The 24,915-nt window shown below is 34.8% G+C and overlaps 1 protein-coding gene across 16 annotated transcripts in view; it reads left to right on the top strand.

Moving 5' to 3' along the window:
* LOC129745373 (plasma membrane calcium-transporting ATPase 1-like) overlaps positions 1-24,915 on the top strand; it is a 139,105-nt gene that overhangs the window by 33,700 nt on the left and 80,490 nt on the right. The window contains exon 1 of one of the 16 annotated variants that reach the window (XM_055738417.1): positions 11,609-11,630. The exons of the other annotated variants lie outside the window; for them this stretch is intronic. The gene's annotated coding sequence lies outside the window, so the exon portion shown is untranslated. Of the gene's footprint in view, positions 1-11,608; positions 11,631-24,915 lie in introns of those variants that run through there. 16 annotated transcript variants of the gene reach the window in all.

Below are 24,915 nucleotides of genomic sequence, written 5' to 3'. Positions count from 1 at the left end.
GAAGTCATGGTTTGGTCTAAATGTACCTCTGTTAGTTTGTTTCAACACTGATTGTATCATTGTTGTATTGTATCATAATGAGATAGAATTAAAAAAGGGCGAAGGTACATTGCTGACTAAGTTTTAGAAAAGAAATTTGTTGGTTTAATATGCGTGTTTTTTTTATTTGAATATTAAATGGTTCAATAAGAGATTCTGCTCGGAATTTCAACAATTATGTCATTCTAATTCTAATATAAACAACCCTTTTCTTCACTGTCGTGTTCATAAAAACGTTCTACTGGATGATTTTCCAATTGGGCGGCACTTCTAACAATCCTCTCTTTATTCAAGTCGCGTGATGTTATTGCATTGCTCCTTCCAATTCGGTTCTGTCAAAATTCTTCAATGAATCAATTTTCTTGTGCGAAACAAGTTTGATTAGAATTGTACAGCTGTAACGGTCTCTTTCGATTCAGGCGGAAATAAATATCGACATCCGTACGTAATCTGCTTCTGGTGTTCATATTTATATTTAATTACGTTCTGGCTAGTGGTTTTGTTTGCCACATCGGGACGCGCCGTGATTCATTCAATGCCACCCATTGAAAAGCCCAAAAACCACAAACCAAAAAAAAAGTGGAGAAAAAATCAACACCGAACGAGTAAACATCCCACGGCAAAGAGCAATTCATTTTCCGAATTGTGTTGTGTTTACGTCCCCCAAAGCGATAATTGACCGGCTCGTTACGTTGGCCCATGTCCTGGCTTGGCACCATCATCATCATCCCGTGTGTTAGTGCTTAACGTTATACCCTCGTTAATGTACTCGTCCATCGCATTCGGTGGCTCTCATATTCTTATACTTCAGGTAATGGTCGACTGGTTTGCTTTTGAGGTTACCCATCTAACTAGTAGACCTAGCAATTGCTAGATGGAAGGTATCAACCGAAAAAAAAACCTTATTACGCCCACCTTAACACGCACGGATGGGGGTAATAAATCGCGATTGATAAGCGACATGAGTTCATGAGTACCTCTAACAGCGATCCATATACGACTTTGGTCGTGCAGTCAGTCAGTTTAGCCGACGACGACCGAAAGGAAGAAGCTATATGGGATTGTTTTTGTTTTTGGAAGTTCAACTCGATACACTCTTCCTACGATGGCGACTGACGATGATGGCCAAGCGTTCCTTGGCTCATGTCAGAGTCAGGTGGTAGGTGAGTGAGTCAGTTTAACAAGAAGAATGGCCGCCGTTACGGTGAAAATGAGGGTGGCTCGTCATGATGACACAGTTTAGCTTCTGCCTGATGGATATACTCTGCTGCTTTGCGCTCTGCCGGGTGCGGAAAATTCCGGGTTTGCGTGGGCGTTCGGAGTTGGTTGGTTGGCTGGTGAAGTTATTATGCTCTTCGTGTCCCCCTAATGGCACATATCAATCACGCTTCCACAAACTAAACACAAACCGGGACTCGATTCTCGATTGTCGACCGGTGCTGTTGTAAGCAGTCGGCATTTCGAGCTAAAAGAATGGTTCACGATTTAAAAAATCTGAGTTTTTCTGGTTTCAATGAAAACATAAAGTAAACTTGCACAATTGGACTGTTTGCGCCAGTATACTATACTTTATATTCGGCGAACGGCCGAATACCGAATATTGACCTTTTCAACTATTCGGTCAAACGAATATTCGGCCGAATATTCGGTCGAATATTTGGTTTAGATTTCCATAGAAATAGAAAGCTATAATTTAATCTTTCTTCTATTTCTTCCATCTTAATGCCCCTTAATGTTTTAAAAGAAGAGTAAGAGGTCGCTGTCACCATTAGCTGAACGGACATCAAATGACTTGTTGCTTTAAGGTCGTTTTTCACCAAAGAGATTGAGTTCAAGTGAAATCAGGGACAAAGCATGTCGCAACAGGTGCCAAACAATTTGAAATTGCTTATTTGATATCGAATAAGTACATTTAGTACGTCGAATTTCAACTAGATGCCTCCCAAAATAGTTGCCAAATAGAATGATGACCTTTATCCTTAAGCATACCATTCTTTCTACCACACGTATCCACACGGCCGGGTCCATACGATTTGTTTGAAACTTTGAAATTACTTAAAATTTAAACTTCTCATTGAATCTAAGCAGCAATTTTCGAAAAAAAAAAATTGAGTTTTTTATTTCATTTAGCAAATAATCTGAATAAATCCGAGTAAAATTCGAAAGGTGTTAAAAATATCTGGTTATCCCGGTCAGATTTGACTTTTTTTTGAATTCTTTAATGGTTTTATGGACAAGCCTGGCTATATCTAGAAAATTTGGAGTAATGGTAATCAAAATATAAAGCTATCTACAGTGAAAGATACATCAATACCTATGTACATCTAAGACGATATACCGAAACCATAAGTTTTTGATGAGTTTGAACTTTTTCAACATTACTTTTGCATATTTTATAATTTATCCAAAATTGGTTGAAAAATTTTAAAATTCTGTTATTGTATAAATTTTAAAAATAATTCGGCCGAATACTTAGCTCAACTATTCGGTGAGCCGAATATTCGGCTTAACGGTTTTTTGGCGGTATTCGGCGCCGAATATTCGGCCGACCGAATCTTCCGAGACCGAGAAGTCAGTCCAGAGATAAACGGAGAGATAGTCAATGATCACACAGATTGTGCAGCAAATGATTAGATTTGTGGTAACTTGTGGCAATTTGTTAGGGGAAGTTGAGTTAAAATGAAAAAAAAAACCAGTGCTCAGAGAGAGTGAAAATGTGCTTATTGTTGCAATTTGTAAAGCAGTTGTGGAAATTTGATCATTACCATTCCAAATGCAAAAAATTCTCTCTCCACTGCAATCCCTCGATTGTACGGCCTTCATGTCAACTTTTTGAATACATCTCTTGATTTTACCAATAAATTGTTTGCAGTTTTTGTCCCTCCAATTATTTTTGTACATCAATGTGCTCAAAGTTACGAAAACATCTTCGATTGGGTGAACTAAGGCAGATTTTTCGGGTTGTAGCTCTTGGGTACAAATGGGATCGAATTGGAATCGTCCAAAACAAAACATTTCCCGGAATATTTGTTTATCATCCATCGGAATTGGGATTTAAGAGTCGAAATCTGATCCTCAGTGTATTCTGGGGCTTTTGTGTTCTTTCGGCACTTAATTCCAACTTGTTTTTAATGTCCTGCCAATGTAGTGGTGAGAACAATTGAACGTTTCGGCGGCATCCCGTTGGCTCCTTTTTGTTGAAGGCACGTCCTTTTGCGTCCATAATTTTCGCTGGTCTGCCACTAACTTGCTTGTGAGTAGTGGTTGGGGATTTTATGATATGGTAAATAGTGGAAGCCGCCACAATTTTATTTTGAAAATGTTGTACTGTATACCGTTTGTCGAGATTTTTGTGCAGTTCGGCAATTTTCCTACCAGTCCCCAGTCCCAGAAAGTCGATTTTTGGGCAAAATTTGTGTTTGGAGATAACACCTGATTTCTACATTTGATGCATTTTTAAGTCATTTGGCATAAAAATTAAAATTTTGATTTTTCCGATTTCCTTTGGTCACCTCTTTTGAGGGTAAAAAAAATGAATTGATCAATTCAGTCATGAAATTCAGCTGCTCAGTGCATAAATTACAGTGCCTCCAATGCTCCAGGAAAACTGAAAAATTGTATAACTAACACTCATGTTCTAAAGAATTAAACTCAAAACTTCGAGCAGCTCAAAAATCTTAATAAAAATGTACAATTTTATCACTCTATCACAATCTTTTCACTTTGTTTTTAAAACCTATAGATTTTTCTATAAAAGAAAAATAAGTTTCAGATGGTGAATTAATTATTTTTTCTAATATCATTACTGCTTTGAAAAATCTCCTTTATTATTCCAACCGGTATAATTTTTGTTTAAGATTTAACATTTTAAACAAACTTCAGAACGTTGTTGAGAAAAAGGTAGATCTCTAAGAACGTTATCCCAATGCTAGAATTTTTGAACAATTTTGGAGTTTTAGATAACATTAAAGAAAGTCATCGCTTGGTTGAATGTGCATTAGATTTTAACGTTCTTTCGTTCTACACTGGCGCATTGAAACGAAGAAAAAATAATCGATACCGTAGAACAAACTAGCGCAACTCAAACGTTACTCAAAAAATGTTTCATATCATACTAAAAGCGCATAATTTGAAAGAAGCATCAAAACTATTCGGAAATTATGTTCGAAGTGATCAAGAATATCAATTTAAGGAAGAAGTCATTTCTGAAATAACATTATCGATTACAGATGTCAGAAAGTAAATTTTAATGCTCGATGAATCCAAAGTTAGTTGTTCCGATGGCTTACTCAACTCGCTCCTTAAAAATCGGGTTAACGGACTCGAAGCACCCTTACACCGACTGTTCTCACACTCACTTCCCAAAGGTATATTTTCGAAGTTTTGGAAGATTTCGCATATTGTACCGATACATAAAAGTTCATCTAAGCTCTTATATAGTTAAAAATTATCGTGGAGTTGCAATACTTTTTGCCATGCCAAAGCTTTTTGAGACCATCGTTTACGACCAAATGTACCCAAGGAGGGAGAGAGAAATATCGGACGATACAACATGGCTTTCTGAGACGGCGATCGACCGTGACAAATCTCGGCGAACTTCACAGTGGATGATGCGAGGACTCCAAGTCGATACTATACACACGGACATGTCGAAAGCATTTGATGTGAAAGAAATCAACGCTCTTCTCTCCGTAGGGGAAAGGTTTCCTAAATGGGCCTATCGGATTAAATGCGCCTAAAGCCGTTTGACGAAATGGCTGACAAAACAACATATCTAATAAAGTAAAACAAATTTAAGCTTTTATGATGGTTTCATAATAATTGGAAAGTGGAATAAAAGCGTGTTTTGTATGCCCCCAACATGTTTGTAAAATGCCTCTATTCTTAAATAACAGGTTAAAAAGAATAAATAATTTTTGTATAATTCTATAAAATTATAAAAGAAATAGATTTTTATAAAACTTCAGCTTTGTTTTTGCTATCAGTTTTTAGCATTCCCAATGAAATTATACGGAAATATTGCCAAAAAACAAAAATTTTGCCTAAAACATAAATAGGCGCATTTAGCCCGCACGATTTGAGGTTCGGCAATTTTGACAACTGTTAAAATAAAATCGATTTCTCAAAAACTGAAGGCGATTTCAACATTAAATTACTTCAATGTATAGAAAACAGATGTCTGCTCATGTGTATATAATTTTTGTACACATATTCGATGAAATATTTGATTAAATCAGTATTCTTCTTAATAGGCGCATATAGCCCGCTCCTCTCCTACTTTGCAAGAATGGAATTGCCTATATATGTTTTAAAAGAATACATTCTAAGCTAATTGATAGAATTCCGTAACGTGAGGCTGGTGCATTCTCGGTGAACAGTGGTGTACTACAAGGAAGTCATTTGGGACCCCTTCTTTTCATCACTGTCATGAACGAGTTTTCCGAAGTTCTGCAACACGTTTCCATGCTGATATACGCAGATGATCTGAAAATATGTCTTCCTGTTTTTCACCCGAAGGATTGTTCGATTCTGCAAATCGCACTGTATCGTTTTTCGGGAAGTTGCAAAAACTATGGATTTAAAAACAAAACGCATCGAATACAGCGTTATTTTCATTTTCTCGGAAAACATCGAATGTAATCTATGAGTATAGTGGCCTTGAAGACAGCTTGATCATTACTAGGAAGACCTCGATAAAAGATCTTTGAGTGGAGATAGACAGACAACTGAAGGCTTTTAGCGCAAGTTGTAGCCAAAGCCAATGTTTGGAATGGTCTACAGAATTTGTAATGAATACTATCGTTTCAATTGAGTACGCCAATATTACTTTGCCAACCGCATAACAACGATCACGTTAATAGACTGTAGAGAGTCCCAAGAATTTTCTAAAATACGCGTTGAGAAACCTTGGATGATAAAAGGCAATTCCAGATTTTCGACCCCTGTGCATGCTGGTCGGATTGGATTCGCTTGAAAATTGCAGGAAGTCCACCGATGCGTTGTTCTTGAAGGATTTGGCAAGTGGGAGGTATTATTCGCCGTACCGTTTTTGACAGATATCTCCCAATGAAGGAGACAATAGTTTGCGCAGCGTAAGGCCGTTCCAGTTATCAAACAGGATCCAAAACTACCAATGTACAGGATGGTAGCACTTAACAACGCATATGTAGAGGAAATTATCTTGAATATGTCCAGAAACCAAATTGAAGCCAGTATTAAGAAGTATTTTACAACAAATTAAAGTGCGGTCGATGTTATTTTTCTATGTTCAGAGTTCAGACTCAGATTATCTTAGCCTAGGATCATCTTATATATAAAAATGGAGGCGTTTTCTTTGTAACACCATCACGTATGAATGGTCGGTAGGAATGAAGTGAAATTTGGTATCCGGGGGTTTTTAGGGTCAGAGATGGGTTGTATAATAATTTCGAGATTATTACTTTTTATGGAAGGGGGGCTCCTATACAAAATCAACTAGAAACGGGACAATGCACGAACAACTTGAAGACGATTTTCATGAAAACTAATTCACGAGCACGAAGAATTGAAAGAACTGCAAACATTTTCCAACGATTTATTAAGTAACGGGTAAAACGAAGTTTACCGGGTCAGCTAGTTTATAATAAATAAAAATTAACCAATTAAAGGAGGTTAAATTGTTTCGAATTCTCAATAAAAATAACTGAGAGAACAACTGTTTCAGTACGAATCAGTGCAAATATATACTTTCAGATCTCCGATAGGTTCAGAGAGAAGCTGGCTAGATGATAAAAAATTGAAGAGATAAATCAGATTCTCACAATAACAATATCGAAATTTTACTTACACACATATTTGCACAATGTAATATGATAACAGAATATTGAACTTTTTTATTGGTTTTTAACAAGGCTTTCAAAACATTTGAAAATCGCGTGTTCACGTTTGGGAATTCTGAACATTATTTTTAAAGGGATGAAAGTTCTTTCAGCAGTTTACAACGCATATGTAGAAGAAATCAACTTGAATATGTCCAGAAACCAAGCTATAGTTAGTATTGAGAAGTGTTTTACAACAAAATAGGATAATTAACAATGAAGAAACAATAATCAAATAAAGGAGGTCAAATTGTTTCGAATCCTCAATAAAATATATATTTTTTTGGTTTTTATATGAGGCTTTCATGTTCATGTTTGGGAATTCTGAACATATTTTTTTAAGAGATGAAAGTCTGTCGCGGCACTTCAGGTGCCTTTCAAATCTTAATCAGACAACTCAGATTTTGTGCCATTCTAATACCCGCTTTCGGCCAGTATGAAATAGGTGATCAACAGAAACATAACTCGCAGAATTATGCCACCCAGCATGAGTAACGAAATTCGACTACGATGAAACACATTAGCGGAAAGCATGAAAAGAGAGAAACTTAAACACGCAAATACCTAAACAGACTTGTATAAAAGAATCGTGTATCTACATTTAAAATATTTCACCTGACACGCACTTCGCAACTTATAAATGTGATTTTCTTGATAGATCCGAAAATTCTATTTATATACTGGATTTATGAGTTAGACATGATTTTTCCAGTACAAAAACATTAACAATTGAAGTGGAACTTTTCGAATGAAAATTCATAAATTCAATTCAGAAGATGTTCGCAAATTGGATTCCTTCGAATGCCTTTCAGGTATAAAGGTGTATCGTGACTCATAGTCGAAGGCAACCGATGATGCAGCCAGTCAGCACTCCCTGTGGAGAAGTTACAGCAGCGTAACGTCGAAGAAGACTTGAGAACAGCACTGAGTGTCAAACCCATAAAACTCAAACTCATTATCGGTATCTTTCGTCGAGTCAGCAGTTCGGATCGTGGTGGCTTGGGTGGGATATGTTTTTGTTTGCACCATTATTGCCTCTAACCACCCGCTCGTCCTAAACTGTTAAGCACGATTCATTGTTATGACGACCGGATGATGATACCTATTCCCTGAATCGCTTCAAAAATCGTGCGCTGTCGTCATAGAGAGTGTTAGATGTATTTCCATTTGACTCCTATTCGTCGAGTGTGTGCTTATTCATAATTTGTAACAGTCATCACCGGGGCATTCGGATTTGGCTTTGCAACGATGGTGATGTTTTGTCCTCAGTTAGCCGAAGCGGAGTGAAGTGACTGTCTTACAACATATTGCCGGTTTTTCTTCCCTCTACTGACGACAATGAATGAAGAAATATCGATGACGTCACGTGACCCGAGGAAGGCGATATTGAAGGTTCGTATTTACTCATGTGTACGAATAATGCGTTCGGAAACAAATCTGTGAGCAGGACGCTGCCTGTTTCGTGATAAAGGTTTAATTGGGCGGAACAACATGGCAACATGTGATTGGTCGTTGACTTTTTAATGCACAAAGTCAAGATATTGAATGTTTTGTTCAAAATTAATACCAAACAAGCATGTTTTTTTTCCGAATTTGTCTGAGAAACATATTTGAGTTACATTCCGAGATTTCCTAAACTTCAAACTTAGTAGGAATCGGCTGGGAAACAAGAGAGATATATTGGTTTTAGTCAGGAGTGTCAAATTGATACTCAAGAGACTGTAACGGGTAAAACTTTCAGGGACGGATAAGGGTTAAAAGGTTTATTTTTCGCTTTTGGAACTTTGGGGTCAAGAATACTCGATATGTCAAACCCACAGACCTATGCCTAAAAGATCACCCGGTGTAGAACTTGTTTTAAGCAATTTTCAGATGATCCAAAAATGGCACTCACATAGGTTTGGAATGACATTTACGGAAAGAGTGACAGCGAGCATCTCCGGGGGCATTTGCAACTGATTGAGTATTGATGTCGTGGGCAGTGAAATCAAGCTTCCAGATTTTTTCAGGATCTTCCAGACTTTTTGGACTTTTGCCACACATTTGTTTAGGTTTCCAGACTTCCAAACTTTTGTCATTTCTGGACATTTCCAGACTTTGAAGTTTCGACATGAATTTTCTGACAAAACAGTCTATTCAAAATGTTCGTTGCAGAATGGCAGGGAATGATTCGAATTATTAATTGAAGAGATACTTTTCCAGACTTTTTTTCAAAATCTTCCCGACATTTCTGGAAAACAGTTGTAATCACTGGTCGTGGGAGGCAAGTTCGAGCCAACCTTGATTTTGTGCCGAAAATATGCTAAAAAGTGCACTGTGCCAAAGATGATTTGATTGGACAAGCACTTCTGGCATAAAGACTCGAGCTCCCACGCAAAACGATGCATGACCACTACATTTAAGCGAAACAAGAAAAACATTTTATGGGATTTAGAAATTAGAAATCAGAAGGCTTGTTAATGCCTGTCCGGCATAGAATCTCGTACCGATAATTCCTCCCCCAAGGAAGATCATTATTGGAGTAAAGTCTGATTTGTAGGTGTAGAAAAAAGTTATAGAAGTTGTTGTTGAACCCAAATTGAAACTTAGATATTTCTTAAACCACGAGTCCAATCAGCTTGCCGGTTTGAATAAAATTCTTGAATAATTTAATATCTTCAATAACAAATACATTTAGACATTCTTCAGTGGTGTCAAAAATAGTTGTTATGTTATCTTTTTAATTTTTTTAAAATTGTAGAATTTATATTTTTGTATTTTTTTTAGGTTTTTTGGTTCATCTGTTATCAATGATCGATTTGGCTTTCAATCGGTAAACTTAAAAATTTTCACAAACTTCATCACTAAAATAAGAACTGATAGATAAAATCGAACAAACGATTCGAATTCAGGACGCCAAAATTTCCTAAAAACAGTTACTAAAACATAGGCACCAAAAATGCTATTACCTAGTGATAAAACATGACTTATCGACTTAAGATCTGACGTAATCTCGACACATGTCTATTTACAAAAAAAATAACAATCTTTTTTCTCCTTTCTTTCAGGTATGGCACCACTATATTAATCGATCGTAATCAGTAAGTTTGTCTCTTCTATTATTTTGCATTTTCTGAGAAGCCTTCCCTTATGAAGCCTTCCTTATGAAGCCTTCCTTATGAAGCCTTCCTTATGAAGCCTTCCTTATGAAGCCTTCCTTATGAAGCCTTCCTTATGAAGCCTTCCTTATGAAGCCTTCCTTATGAAGCCTTCCTTATGAAGCCTTCCTTATGAAGCCTTCCTTATGAAGCCTTCCTTATGAAGCCTTCCTTATGAAGCCTTCCTTATGAAGCCTTCCTTATGAAGCCTTCCTTATGAAGCCTTTCTTATGAAGCCTTCCTTATGAAGCCTTCCTTATGAAGCCTTCCTTATGAAGCCTTCCTTATGAAGCCTTCCTTATGAAGCCTTCCTTATGAAGCCTTCCTTATGAAGCCTTCCTTATGAAGCCTTCCTTATGAAGCCTTCCTTATGAAGCCTTCCTTATGAAGCCTTCCTTATGAAGCCTTCCTTATGAAGCCTTCCTTATGAAGCCTTCCTTATGAAGCCTTCCTTATGAAGCCTTCCTTATGAAGCCTTCCTTATGAAGCCTTCCTTATGAAGCCTTCCTTATGAAGCCTTCCTTATGAAGCCTTCCTTATGAAGCCTTCCTTATGAAGCCTTCCTTATGAAGCCTTCCTTATGAAGCCTTCCTTATGAAGCCTTCCTTATGAAGCCTTCCTTATGAAGCCTTCCTTATGAAGCCTTCCTTATGAAGCCTTCCTTATGAAGCCTTCCTTATGAAGCCTTCCTTATGAAGCCTTCCTTATGAAGCCTTCCTTATGAAGCCTTCGTTATAAGTCTTTTCTTATTAAAGCTCTCTTAAAGATTACAGAATTGAATAAAATACATTTTGAATAGATTCAACTGAAAGCATTGACAAAAAACTGAAGTTTTGCTGGATAAAGATTTTTTGTGCTTATAAGAGTTTTAAAGTAGTGAAGACAAATTGATGTTCCTGTTCCAATTTTTTTTGTCTTTTAAGATTTTTCATAGAACTTAAATAACAATTTAGGGGTTGCAGTCAAAAATTAAGCAAATGATTCATTTGAAGAGGTTTACAAACAAAACCAATAAAAAGAGAACTAGAAACAAAATTCAAAACGCAACACTGGTGCTCACAGAATAACAAGTATAATGAGGCTATTTTTATTTGTATTAATTCGTTTCGGTATTATAAGGGCTAATCCAATCGCTAAAATTCAAAGAAATATTTACTCAATTTCTCAGAAGAAATTCTTGAGCATCCCAAGAATCCAAATCGTTTGTTCCCAGCACCATTGCATGAATTGGAACTGAAGCTTTTAATCTTTTTCTCTGAGCGAATTCCGATGATCTATCGAGGTTTGTTTTGACCGTTTCGATGACGATCACTCAAATAATAAGGGAATGGTTGTGACGTATCATTCCGTTCTCTGCTCTCGCTTCTCTCGCTTGTTTCTTGTTCATCGCTGATGATGACTAATAACAACAATGCGATGCTGTGAGATGTAGCTCGTCATATTTTATTATAGACTACCTACCTATTTGCCGGGGGATTGACAAGTCGAAAAACCAAACAGTGTCGCTATTCAGCTTGAGTTGTGTGAAAGAGTTTCGAATTTACGCGCCTTTTTTCTGTGAAAAGACGATCATCTGTGCTTCATTGTTGTATTCAGGGTAAGTGGAAGAATCCTGTGTTCTGAGGTACATATAGTGATTGAAAAAAGTTAGTTTATTGCTCGGTTTCGAAAAAGCAAAACAGCTCCGATATGCTGAATCGACAATTTCACGTTGTAAATTAGTTTACGAGATAAAGCTAGTATGCACGTTGTGTATTATGTAGGTTATTTTCGTTTTTCTCACTCTACGGCTTAGAAATGTCGAACGTTGGATAGGGATGTTAAAGCGTTTTTATGAATGACTTTTTGTTACTGTTATGGTAGTTGTATGTCTTTTTTAAAATCCTTATCGAGTGTAATATAACTAAACTTTGAAGAAAGTTCTGGGTGAATATACCTAGTTGAAAATAAGTGATATCTTGATCTAAAAACATTTGTACTGTAAGAACAATATGCTGCACCACCCTACTGTCAATTGATCAAAGAAATCAGTCGTAATTGATAGGCTGTTTTGGTGCGACTCCAAATTGGATTAGTTCTATAAAAAGGGTCATCTCTCGCTTCCCAGTCTGTGAACGGATTAACACCTAGTTGACCTTTCCGGTTTATTTTAACATCCAGCTATAGGATTTTCATGACGGCGACCTCTATTGGCCTGTAATCGATTATTGGTCGGTTTGAGTGAATCACCGACAGCTTTAGATGACAGGAATTGATCAATAAGCGATAAGCGCTACCACTTAGGTTTTCTTGTAAACCAGTCATAGGAGTCAATTTTAAAAACACTCCATTCCGGTCATTCCAAACCATTCCAATCCATCAAATCGGCTTAGTTTGAATTTATGACGAACGCAAATTTTAGCTTTTGTTTTCGACTCTCTAACATTTTGATAACAAATTCACGCTTGATTCACTCTTCGTAGAAGTTATCTGTAATTTCTTTTCAGAAAATTTTCCTTTCCTTCATTTCAGTAAACAGTTTTTTTTTCATGAATCACGTCAGCAGCTGTAAGTAAGGCTGAGTTGCCTAATTGATGCTGCACTACATTATTTTATTTTTATTTACATAGTATTCCGTCTTACGACATAACTTGACGAACATGCACTACATAGTTCTACTAAATACTACAATGTGTTTGATCAGTTGGATTGGATCAGTTTTCGTTTTATCACGCGTCGTTCGCTGCTTTTGTTTGCTGTTCTGTTTGCGAAAGAAAAACTCGCTCCCGCGCGCCCGTTTCTATTTTCATTACGCTGCTACAGTACGGGGCGTATGTTTTGCACTTGGTATTGCTTGTTAGAATTGACGAAGTCTTACAATAATATCTGAATGAATGATTTGGCGAAAAATCTCAGTTTTATTAACTCTACTTAGAATGAAGCCTTGTGATCTATCCTTAAAGTGTATGTTGTTTGTTATTGTTATCATATTTTAAGTTATATTTCTTCAGAGTTATGGATACCGTAAAACGGGGTAAGATTGATCACTTTTTTCAACATTTTTCGATTATTTTGTCTGTTAAGATGAATGTGGCATGTTTTATATTTTTAAAACCAGTACTGGACTCCTAGAAACATAAAACATGTTTGGGAACATCCATAAATGACGTAGCATTTGAGGGGGAGGGGGGGAGTTTGACTTTGTGTGACGATGTGTGACGAGAGGGGGGGTAGGGGTTCAAGTAAAGCTACGTAGCTTTCATTAAATATTGAAAAAAAAAAAATCAAAATTGAGCAAAATTATACCTAATTCAATCCAGTCTGAACATGTAGCTTTTGACTCCTACTGCCCGATTGTTTTCAAGCGTATGTACATGCAAGAAATGCAATTTATATTTTGCTTCAAATGTTATCCAAAAGGAGCATAGCAAAATTCACAAGGCCCCAGCCTCGGATAGAAAGATTCGTCCAAAGCGAATTGTAGGCAAAAGAGGACACGAAGTGCTGATCTTCACTCCGGAGGACGATAGAGAGTGAGTGGAGGCAGCTGACATCGCAGATGCAATTATTCCAGCCGAACAGACGATGGAGGAAAGCTGCCCAACGATTTCATTGGAATCCCGAATGGAGATAATTTGGATCGACGCAACTGATTGAATACTTACTAGCTATCCTGTTTGTTGAAAGGTAGCTTGATTTTTTTTGACTGATTGATATACTTTTTTAAACTTCCATTTATAACTTCTTTATCTTTTTTTTTGTTATTTTGTGTATTATTCTTCCAAAATGCTGATAAAATTAAAGGTAAAAATTAAAAACCGATTTTTAAAAATGGGGGGGGGGGGGGGTTATTAAAGCTACGTTATTATCTAGGGGGGGGGTCTATGACTTTGTGAAGAAATGCTACGAGGGGGGAGGGGGGGTATAAAAACTCAAAAAATAAAGCTACGTCATTTATGGATGTTCCCTTTGCAGAAATTTATTAGACTACATACTTCAAATTTCATTAAAAAAATCGATTTCGTCTTTGTTGACAATTTGATGCTTTGGGGTAAAATTGATCAATCTCTATTTTGACGGTTTTAACGAGTTTTCTTGATCATAAAAAATACAAAACATCTGCATAATATTTACAAATGCTAATTAATCAATTGCTAAGACAGTTCAGAACAAACTATGATGCAGAGGAGACTTCGATGCAAAATCACAAAATTGTTCTTTCATTCCTTTCTCTCTTTGCCATCCTATCAATATGACTAGAACTTGGCCGGCACCGTTATTGATGGTTTAATGATAATTCATCGGTTCTGTGCAAGGGACAGAGATAAACGGAGAATCATCGTCAATGATCAAACAAATTTAGCAGCCAATGATTGAATTTGTTATAATTCGTTGCAATTTGTTGAGAGAATTAGAAGGTTTCAGTTAAAATGAGAGAATTCTCTCTCCACTGCAATCCCTTGGGTTTGTGCATTAAAAATGGTCTGGTTATCGCAAGTCCCATTTTTTTTTTGCTTTTTAACACAATTAATTAATAGCCTCTGGACTGAAATTAAGAGAGAAGATACGCCAATGATCACGCAAATTTTTCAGCCAATTATTGAAATCTTGCGTGAGCTTTCATAACGTCGTATAAAAAAAAAAATAAACAAAGAGTTTTATGACGAAAAAAAAAGTATACAAAAACTGACATAAACTCGTGGCAATTTCTTTCCATTTAGAATATTTGTAGCCTGGACATCATATTCTATATGTGAAATACAAGTTTTAAAGTTGTTTTGATAGCTTTTGCAGCAGTTTTCTGTGAATTCTTAAGATGTTTCATACGACGTAATGAAAACTCACGTGAGAAATTGTGTTAAATTGTGTCCAATTGTGCGGGAAAATGAGTAAATTTGAGTTGAAATGAGTGAATACGTACAATAGATTCAACAATAATTGTATGATTGGTTTTATGCACTCAACTATAACCTTAATCGATTCAACTATAATCCTATGGTTGATGTTGTGCATTCAATAATAAGTATAGTAGATTCAACTATAATAATTTAATTGGTTAAACTATAGATATGATAGATTTAATTATATTTCTATGATTGATTTACTTACTTACTTACTTAATGATCCCGCGCTGATCCTCCGGTGCATAGGGCCGTGATAAAAGACCTCCACTGTAGACGATCCCGAGCCAGCGTCTTCACCTGGTCTCAAGTCGTCGCCAAAGTTCCAGGTCGGTCATTTCTTTTGGATTCTGTAACAATTTCAAATCGGGAACAGTAGGTTGTTAGCCTAAAGTCCCTATCCCGCGATAGGGCTGCCATCTTGGACTTAATTGGCGAGAGCCGCATTTTAATTGATTTATTTATTGGTTTAATGAGCCCCACCTTAAATATTGTAGGTTCAAAATATGATTATTTTGCAATAATATCATTTTTGGTTGAAGTTCCTTCTGTGTATTTTATTCTGAATAAATCTGTAAAACATACAATTCAAATTTTTAAAACCCCTCTTCGCCATCTTTTGATTTTGATATGGTGCCGTAGTTTTCGATTTTTTGCTGCTTAGATTTTTCCACACATCCGCAAGAAAACTCAAATATTTGCTAAAATCGACCCAATGGGAAAAATGCAACTGTATAAATATTAGAATCTACTATATTTGTAGTTAAATGACTAAAATCAATCATACATTTGTAGTTGAACCCATATTTACAGTTGAATCAATTTTACCATTAAAATTGAATCTATTTGATTCATAGTTGATGGCTCAAGGTCAATAAACAGTTTACAGTTGAATCTATATTATTTATAGTTGAATGAATAAAAGGAATCATAAAATTGTAGTTGAATCTATCATATTTACAGTTAAATCAAATAGACCATTACAGTTGAATCCATTATATTAATAGTTGATTGCGTGAGGTCGATCCGAAGTTTGTAGTCGAATCTATCATATTTATAGTTGAATGCGAAAAATTCAACTATATTTTAATGATTGGTATAACAAGCTGAAATAATTGAATCAACAATCGTCTTTTTTCTCCGTGCAATCAAGTTAAGCTATTTTCAAATGGTTGAAACGGCAAAAATGGCAAACAAGACCAAAATGACAATAAAACTCAAATTATAAAAATGACTCGTAACCTTAAAATAATCACAAAATCAACAAAAACAAGTAAGAAAAAAGTCAGAAAACGACAAAAAATGCGGAAAAGAATAAAATTATCAGAATGACAAAAAAAAAAAAAAAAATAAAATAAAAACAAAAATGACTCAAGCAACCAAAATGGCAAATTTTACTTGAATTCATTATTGTTTAACCTCCAAAGCTGTACGGGTCAATATGACCCGAAGCGCATATTCAAATAAGATGCTTCCATCATTCCATCATTCCAATATAAATACTGAAGAACTGAGATTTTGAAGACCACGTATGTTCTATAATAATGATTATGAAATTAACGGAAAAACTAAAATTTCAGTTAAGAAAATCGGTTCATTAAGAATAGAGATACAGCGAAGCAGAGACAAAATTAAATGTTGTTGTTTTAATTAGGTACGATTTTTTTTCTACCGGAAAATCGTGGATAGAGGCCAAAATGTTCATCGGACCCCTACATGTTAAAATGATTCTAATATCATGAAAATCGGTCAACATTTGCGACCACGAGAACGACAACAAACTACAAGTCATTTTTTCCGAAACAGATATTTTGCGAACAGCTTAGGAGGGTTAAAAAGACTGACATTGAATAAATGATAAAAATTATACAAATTGACAGCAATGAGACGATTGCAAAAAAATGTTGATAGTTTTCGAGACGGCAATGACGATATTTGGTTGTAGTTTCATTGGATATTTTTGTTCGAAAATGAATTATGATTTGACATTATTGGATTAGTTGACGTTTGTACACATTTTTGGTACTTTCCTTATAAACTTTCCTTATTTAGTGTTTCATCTGAATAAGTGTTGGATAAATTAAGAAAACAAAATAATATTTTGGAAACTGCGAAATAACCCAAGCAACCAAAAGTCACATATTTACCTGAATGAAGGCTTTAAAAGTTACATATCGGCTGACAAAGAGAATCTACTGCCCAAATTCCTTGAGTGAACTTTATGTTCTCGTTAATGAACTTTAAAGTTGCAAAAGTAATTAATATGTACGTTGTATGCGATTGATTTTGCTCAATTCCATTGAGTGAACTATATGTATTCATTGAAAGTTGCAAAAGTGAATTTTATGTACGTTGTAAGGGACTTAAGTCACATAAAGGGCACGAAAGTGCCCAAAACTGGATTGACTAAGTCACAAAAAGTGCATTGAGTGAGATGCTTTCAAAATCACATCACCACTTCGAGTTTTAGTTTCAGTTCAGAACAACATCTAGGCGTGGTCTCCACGAAGGTCAGGGTTCGATCCCCAAGCCGGGCAAGTTTTTTTTTTCCAATAAGTAATTTGGTACTTGAGTGACCATTCTGGTGCAATATATGTAGGAAATGTAGGAAAGAAGCAATTGAGCAATTAGTCGAGTTTGGAATCCGGCGCGTGGCATCATGGCGGCACCATGTACTGAACACAGTCAATAATCGGGAGAAGGTGATATGAATTGAGGCCCAAGGATACAATTGAGTTAGAGAGAGAAATTTTTGCTCATTTTATGATTTTTTGGAAGCTGAATTGAAAGGCCTCGGGAAGCTGAATAAAAGATCATTAAGGCTTGTTTTGGAACTAAAAATCAATAAGCACTTAAATTTTGAGCTGCATAGAACATACTAATGATGGGGCTGAGTAAGCTTTTTTGTTCCTGGTTTATGGGACTGTTGGTTGCTTGGAAAAAAAAAAATTTTTTACCTAACCAAACTAGAAAACTCACCTAAAATTAAAATGAAGATAAATATAATTTGTGCCATATATTTTGTCCTGTACTCTTTAGTCGGCGTGCAGATACTAAAAAAATACCTCAACTTTTACGAGACTTTACAAGTTTATAAGTTAAACAAAATAGTTTCATAAGATTGCAAAATAAAAAATAAGCTTGCTGTTACTTTTGCGCGCTGATAGTGTAATAATCCCCAATCAATAATGTGGTGTAGATATATTTTTAGGAATACTTGCTCTTTGGGTACGAATATAAGTGAGTGATTTAAATAGAAACAAGTCAGTACACAAGTGCGCCTGTGTTTACAAACGAATTTCAAACATTTCTCAATCGAAAATATATAGCAGGATCCCATCGGGGTGCACGTACGTGAATCGTCTTGTCTAATAATGCGTTCACCGAATGCGTACCAGCTCATGTGCTCACGGGTTGGAGAAGATATACCTGAACCCGGATCGCCCCATCCTCCTCTTTGCTACTCGTCAAAAAGACGTTCCAATTGGGTGGGAAAGAGGATCGCTCTAATTCCCGATTCTGGGCGCGAGGACTGGGGTGTTTTTCCAACCATCGAATCTGTGCATGTATGTCCGTCCATTATCCGTGTACAAAACCACTCAAATCGCGTTGCTTCTTTCCTCCGGTATTAATAGTTTTCCCCGCTTCAGTGGATACTTTTAGTTGAACAAATTCGTGCGCACTTGGCTCGAACTTTGCCGAAGCACTGTTGAATGACTCTCGGTGAATGGCCGCCCCGCTTACCCATTTCTCCTCCTGCGTTGTACCGTACCTTACTACAGTTGTTGGTTGTTTTAATTTCATGCTTGACTGGCGCCCAGCAATTTCCCGATTACAATCTCTCAAAACATCCATTTTTTTCGCCCAGCAGCTGGTCTCAAGCTGACCTGACCAACAACCAAACAACCAGCACCTACCTAAGTATTCTTTAAGCTTTAGCGAGAATTGGGGATCATATGTGTTGGAAAGGCATTTTCCGTAAGCGAGGAAAAGCCGAAACAAGTAGAACACTTTTCTGCTGACCGTACAACATTCAGGGTTATATTTATACACACCGAAAGTGTAAATATCCATCGGCAGATGGCCGTAAATCTTAGGCTAATTCCACGTGGATTATGACCGGTATTTGGAGCTAATTTTTACGAACGACTTCTGAATGCACTTGAGATATTTATGGCCAATTCTCTCCGCATATCTTCCAGTTTGGGGCGCGAAAAAAATCTCGGAATTGTTTTATGTGCCATCCTATACCCTCTGCGGCTCGGCGAATGGATCACACTGGATTGGACGTAAACATTCGAAACCTTTCCCCATCCCATCTACGATACGGGAAAGAGCAAAAATACGACACCCGATCTATGCGAAAAGTGGCTGGCTGGCTGACTGACCGACCGGATAAATAATTAATAACCGGGAGGAAATTGGTGGTAATTTATTTGAACGATATGGTAAGAACGGCCCTCTGATAGAATCTTCTAGTTGAAAGATTTCGCAAATTTGAAAGCGATTTTCGGTCGAGACGGGAGGACGATTATCGTTTGCACGTGCATTTAGGGTTTTTTTTTACTATTTTAAAGAGGTGGTTTGTTGTAGGCAAATATGTACATATGTCATTACTTTGGACGCTGATGCCAACATTCATCAATCGAGCTGTTTGGATTTCAGCACAGCAGAAAATAAACTCGATATGTTGTGCCCTGTGACCCTGTACTCAGTTAGAGATTTTCCAATTTTAAAGCATATTCAATATCGATATCCAAAGCTGTTTATTTTTAATTATTCAATTCAGACTAAAATTCTTCCTAAAATTTCCTTAATATTTTTTTTTGATATGCTTAAATCAGGAAAGTTTAACATTACTTTCTTATTTACTCATTATCTCGCGTCGATTCTCCGGCACATAGGGCCGTGGTAAAAGATCCCACTGTTGATGATTCAGAGCCAGTGTCTTCACTTGGTCCCAATCAAGGTTCTCGTAGAGAGTTTGGATTTCGGCGCTTTGTATGCCCTTTTTACCTCCGGATTCGGCATCCGACTTTATTGTTACTGAAAAAAATTACGAACTTTTATCGAAGCTGCTACTGGAAGTCTATATATCTCAATCGCTCTTACCCAAAACATTTCAAAGTAAAGTGGTCGATGCAGGAGATATCGAATCCCAAAGATGGTTCCGTGGGCTCAAAATAGCAAATGTTGGAAAAGTGTCATGCAAATTGAAACAAACCAGCACAATAAAAAGCTCTAACACTCCGTTTATTCCAGACAAGACCTTCAAATTTGTTGCTTCGGTTAAAAGCAACAGAAAACCGGCGTGTTTTCAATGGCAAGAAAAACACCAGTTTTTGAAACTCAAAGTAACGCTTAGCAGTTATCAATAATTAAAAAAAAAACGTTTAAAATTCTCGAAGAAGACCTACAAATTTATTCTATTTGCTTTTTTGGATATATCTGAGAAAAAAGCATTAGTTAAATAAAATTTTTATTCATCGAAAATTTTCCCCTTTTTGTTTAAATTTTTTACTAATAACAAAACGTCAAAGTTCCTTCTGGCATCTAGAATCCAGCATGGTTTCATAATGTTTAGGCCAAAGCATAATTCAGTAAATTGCAAATTGTTTAAGTAATTCTTGGTCGCCAAGAATTAAAGCATATATTTACCTATAAAAATTGACAGAATTTACAAAATCAACAAAAACGATGCAATTGCCAAAATTGTCAAAATACGCCAAATTGAGAAAAATGGAAAAATGGAAAAAAAACTCATCAAAATTAACAAAATTTTCAAAAACGACAGAATCGACAAAAATGACAAATTACCAACCCGTAAAAAATTTAAAAAAATTACCAACCCGTAAAAATGACCAATTTGACATAATAGAAAAATTTAAAAAAGAATTCCAAAAATGACAAAAGTGATCCAATTTAAAAATTTGACAACATTTTCAAAACTGACAAATTTAAAAAAAAGACGAAAATTACAGAATTGATAAAATATTTTTTTCAAAACTTACAAAATTAACAAAACTGATAAAACCAACAAAATTGACAAAAATAGTAAAATGACAGATATGACTGAAAAGACAAAAATAACAAAAATGATTCAAATGACAAAAATGGCGAAAATATGACTAAAATGACTAAAATGACAAGAATGAAAAAAATACAAAAATACAAAATGACAAAAATAAAAAAAAATGGTGACAATGCCAAAAATGACAAATATGACTAAAATGACTAAAATGAAAAAAATACCCAAAATAATAAAAATGACGAAACTGACAAATATGAAGAATGACAAAAATTACTAAAATGACAAAAATGACATAAATGACTAAAATGACCAAAATGGCTTAAATGACAAAAATAACAAAAATGACAACAATGACAAAAGTTATTAAATTAAAAAAATTGACAACATTTTTAAAACTGACAAATTTTATAAAAACGACACAAAGAGTCTATTTCACGAAAATCACAAAATTGATAAAAAAATTGACAAAACTGACAAAATTCACAAAATTGACAAATTAATGAAATGACAAAAATGAAAAACATGACAAAAATGAAAAAAATGACAAAAACACAAAAATAACAAAAATGATTCAGATGACAAAACTTACAAAAAATGACAAAAATGATAAAAATGGCGAAAATGACGAAAATGTTGGAAATGACAAATATGACAAAAATGACAAAAATGTCCAAAATGCCCAACATGAACAAAATGACAAAAATGATAAAAATGACAAAAATGACGAAAATGACTAATATTTCTAAAATGACAAAAATGACTAAAATTATAATAATGACTAAAATTACTTAATTATTATAATACTGAAAATACTGACAAAAATGAGCGAAAAAGACAAAAATAATAACAATGACAAGAATGACAAAAATGACAGGCGAAAATGATAAAAATGTCAAAAACTACAAAACTGACAAAAATGGCGAAAGTGACCAAAATGGCAAAAACGACAAAAATTACAGATATGACAAAAAAGGCAAAAATGACAAAAAAGAGAAAAATGACAAAAATGATTAAAATGACAAAAATGACAATTAGGACAAAATTACAAAAATGACAAAAATGACAAAAATGACAAAAATGACAAAAAGGACAAAAATGACAAAAATGACAAAAATGACAAAAATGACAAAAATGACAAAAATGACAAAAATGACAAAAATGACAGAAATGACAAAAAATGACAGAAATGACAAAAATGACAAAAATAACAAAAATAACAAAAATAACAAAAATAACAAAAAATGACAAAAATGACAAAAATGACAAAAATGACAGAAATGACAAAAATGACCAAAAATGACAGAAATGACAAAAATGACAAAAATTACAAAAATAACAAAAAATGACAAAATTGACATAAATGGCGAAATTGACCAAAAAGACTATAAAGTCTAAATTGCCAAAAATGACTTAAATGACAAAAATGACAGAAAAAGACAAAGGACAAAAGAGACCAAAATGACAAAACAAATATGATCAAAATTACAAAAATGGCCAATATGACTAGAAATGACAAAATTGACTTAACTGGCCAAAATGACAAAAATGAGATAAATGGCAAAAATGACAAGAATGAAAAAATTGATTAAAAAATGATTAAAATGAGAATAAATGACATAAATGACAAAAAAGGCAAAAATTACAAAAAATAACAGAAATGGCGAACATGACCAAAATTACTGTATTGACTAAAGTGACTGAAACGACTGAAATGACAAAAATGAATAAAATTCCCAAAATGACCAAAATGACAAAAATGACTAAAATGACGAAAATAACCAAAAATGACGAAACTGACTAAAATGATTGAAATCACCAAAATGACTAAAAATGGCTAAAATGACTGAAATGACTGAAATGACTTAAATGACCAAAATGACAAAAACGATCAAAATAACAAAAATGACAAAAATGACCAAAATAACAAAAATGGCAAAAATTACAAAATTGGCGAAAATGACAAAAACAACTAAAATGACTTAAAGGACTAAAATGACCAAAATAACTTAAATAACAAAAATGACGAATGACAAAAATGTCGTAAATGATTGAAATGAAAAAAAAAAAGACCAAAAACATCAAAAATGATATAAATGACATAATTAACAAAAATGACCAAAATTACCAAAATGTCTAACTGAACAAAATGGTCAAAATGTAAAAAATACTAGAATTAAAATAATTACTACAATGACAAAATGTTAAAAATGACAAAAATGTTAAAAATGACAAAAATTACATAAATGACGAAATTACCAAAATGACAAAAATAACAATGATGAAATTGCCTAATTGAATGAATTCGCAAAATTGACTATTTGGACAAAATTGCCAAATTTTATAATAATAACAAAACTGATCAAATTTACAAAATTGATTAAATAGAAAAAGTTGTATAATTAATTAAATTGGAAAGAATGACAAACTAGACAAAATGAACATATTGACAAAACTGACATAATTGAAAACATTGTTTTACAATTTAATTAAATAGACGATGGAATTTTTGCACCGTTTGAGTGCTGGATTTGCATTAGAGTAAGTGAGATGCACACATTATTTCATTTAATAATATTTTGTACAACCTTGTTTCCTTCACTTCAGAGGTTACTTACTTAAAGCAAACGTTTAAAAATTTGAAACGCATGGTTGGGCATCTTTTTTAAATAGTATTCTTTAATTTTATATTTGGTTTATTTTGAATTTTCCATGTGCTGAGACTCCAAGATTATTCTATTATTTAAAAGAAATAGGTAGGAACGGGATCATGGAGGATATTCCGAGATCCAGCCATTCATAAACCGCCAATGAGTTGTAAATGATGTAATTCATATGATTTTTTAAATCCTAAAAAAGGCCGGTGTTAATTCCAATCCTTCTAAAAGGCTTATGAAATCTTCTAATTGTAATTATAATGAAATTAGTTTAAAGAAGAGAACAACACAACATGTCTTTATAAATGATAAGGTTGTAGTGAGAAACGCCAAATATTTTATAGTTGAACATGATCCATTTTAGACTTGTAATTGATTGGTAGGCAATGTCACCGCAAGATGGCAATAATCGTCATTGCGAAAAATTCAGTCGTTTTTTTTTCTAATTGTCCTGTCTATGGGTCTGTGCTTTTAGTTTCTAGTGAAGCATGTCAAATGATGGTCCCAGATTATTACCTTGAGGCACTTCCGAAGGCACAATATTGTTCCTACAAAAAAAAATGTTAACCCGCAAGGCTTTGGAATATAAGGTTCGAATTAAAAGAAAAAGTACATTTAATATTCAATGTCTATTTTAGTTAAGTTATTGACTTTGAAAAAAAAATATTGTTTTTGGGTAACTGAAAAAAAAATTAATGATCGTTTTCAGCGAATAATTTCATGGAAATCTGAAAGATTTTTTTTTTAATTAAACGATTAAAGTTTTCTTCTTCTCTTTACCTTCAACAACGAATGGAATTTTCGATAGTTGTAACATTTAAATACAAATTAAATATGGTGGAGACAAAGTTTGTAATAGGTAGCGTCCTTTACTGTACTGCCCTATTAGCAAATCCCCCTGCAGGCGCATGAATGACACACACCCGGTCAGTCTCGGCCTCAGTCAATGTCATCAACAGCGCGCGGTAAAATGTGAGAAATTCCAAGGATACTGCCAATAATGCCGGACATGCTGGTGGCGCACAAACAACACCCAGCTCCACCTAGTTATTATGTAGGTATGTGATGTAAAATAATCTCGTCGAAGGTTTTCCACCAATGTTTAGATGGTTTCAGAATCTCTGGTTGACTTATTGTTTAAATTACGTGCGGTAATCACCCGTTTTTTACTGCAGGATTATTCTCTGGGGCGACGTTCTGCCTGCCGGTGGAGGAATGGGTCTGATTGCTGCTTTGCTCATCTGTTTTGTAGACACGTTTATTGAAATTGAGTTATCGACATTCTTTTCTGTCGTAGAATGAATATTCCCAGCAGTG

This window comes from Uranotaenia lowii, chromosome 2 (assembly GCF_029784155.1).
Source record: "Uranotaenia lowii strain MFRU-FL chromosome 2, ASM2978415v1, whole genome shotgun sequence".
In the NCBI taxonomy this organism is placed as follows: domain Eukaryota; kingdom Metazoa; phylum Arthropoda; class Insecta; order Diptera; family Culicidae; genus Uranotaenia; species Uranotaenia lowii.
Note: the sequence above shows the minus strand (reverse complement) of the source record. Positions and strands in the feature narration are given on the sequence as shown.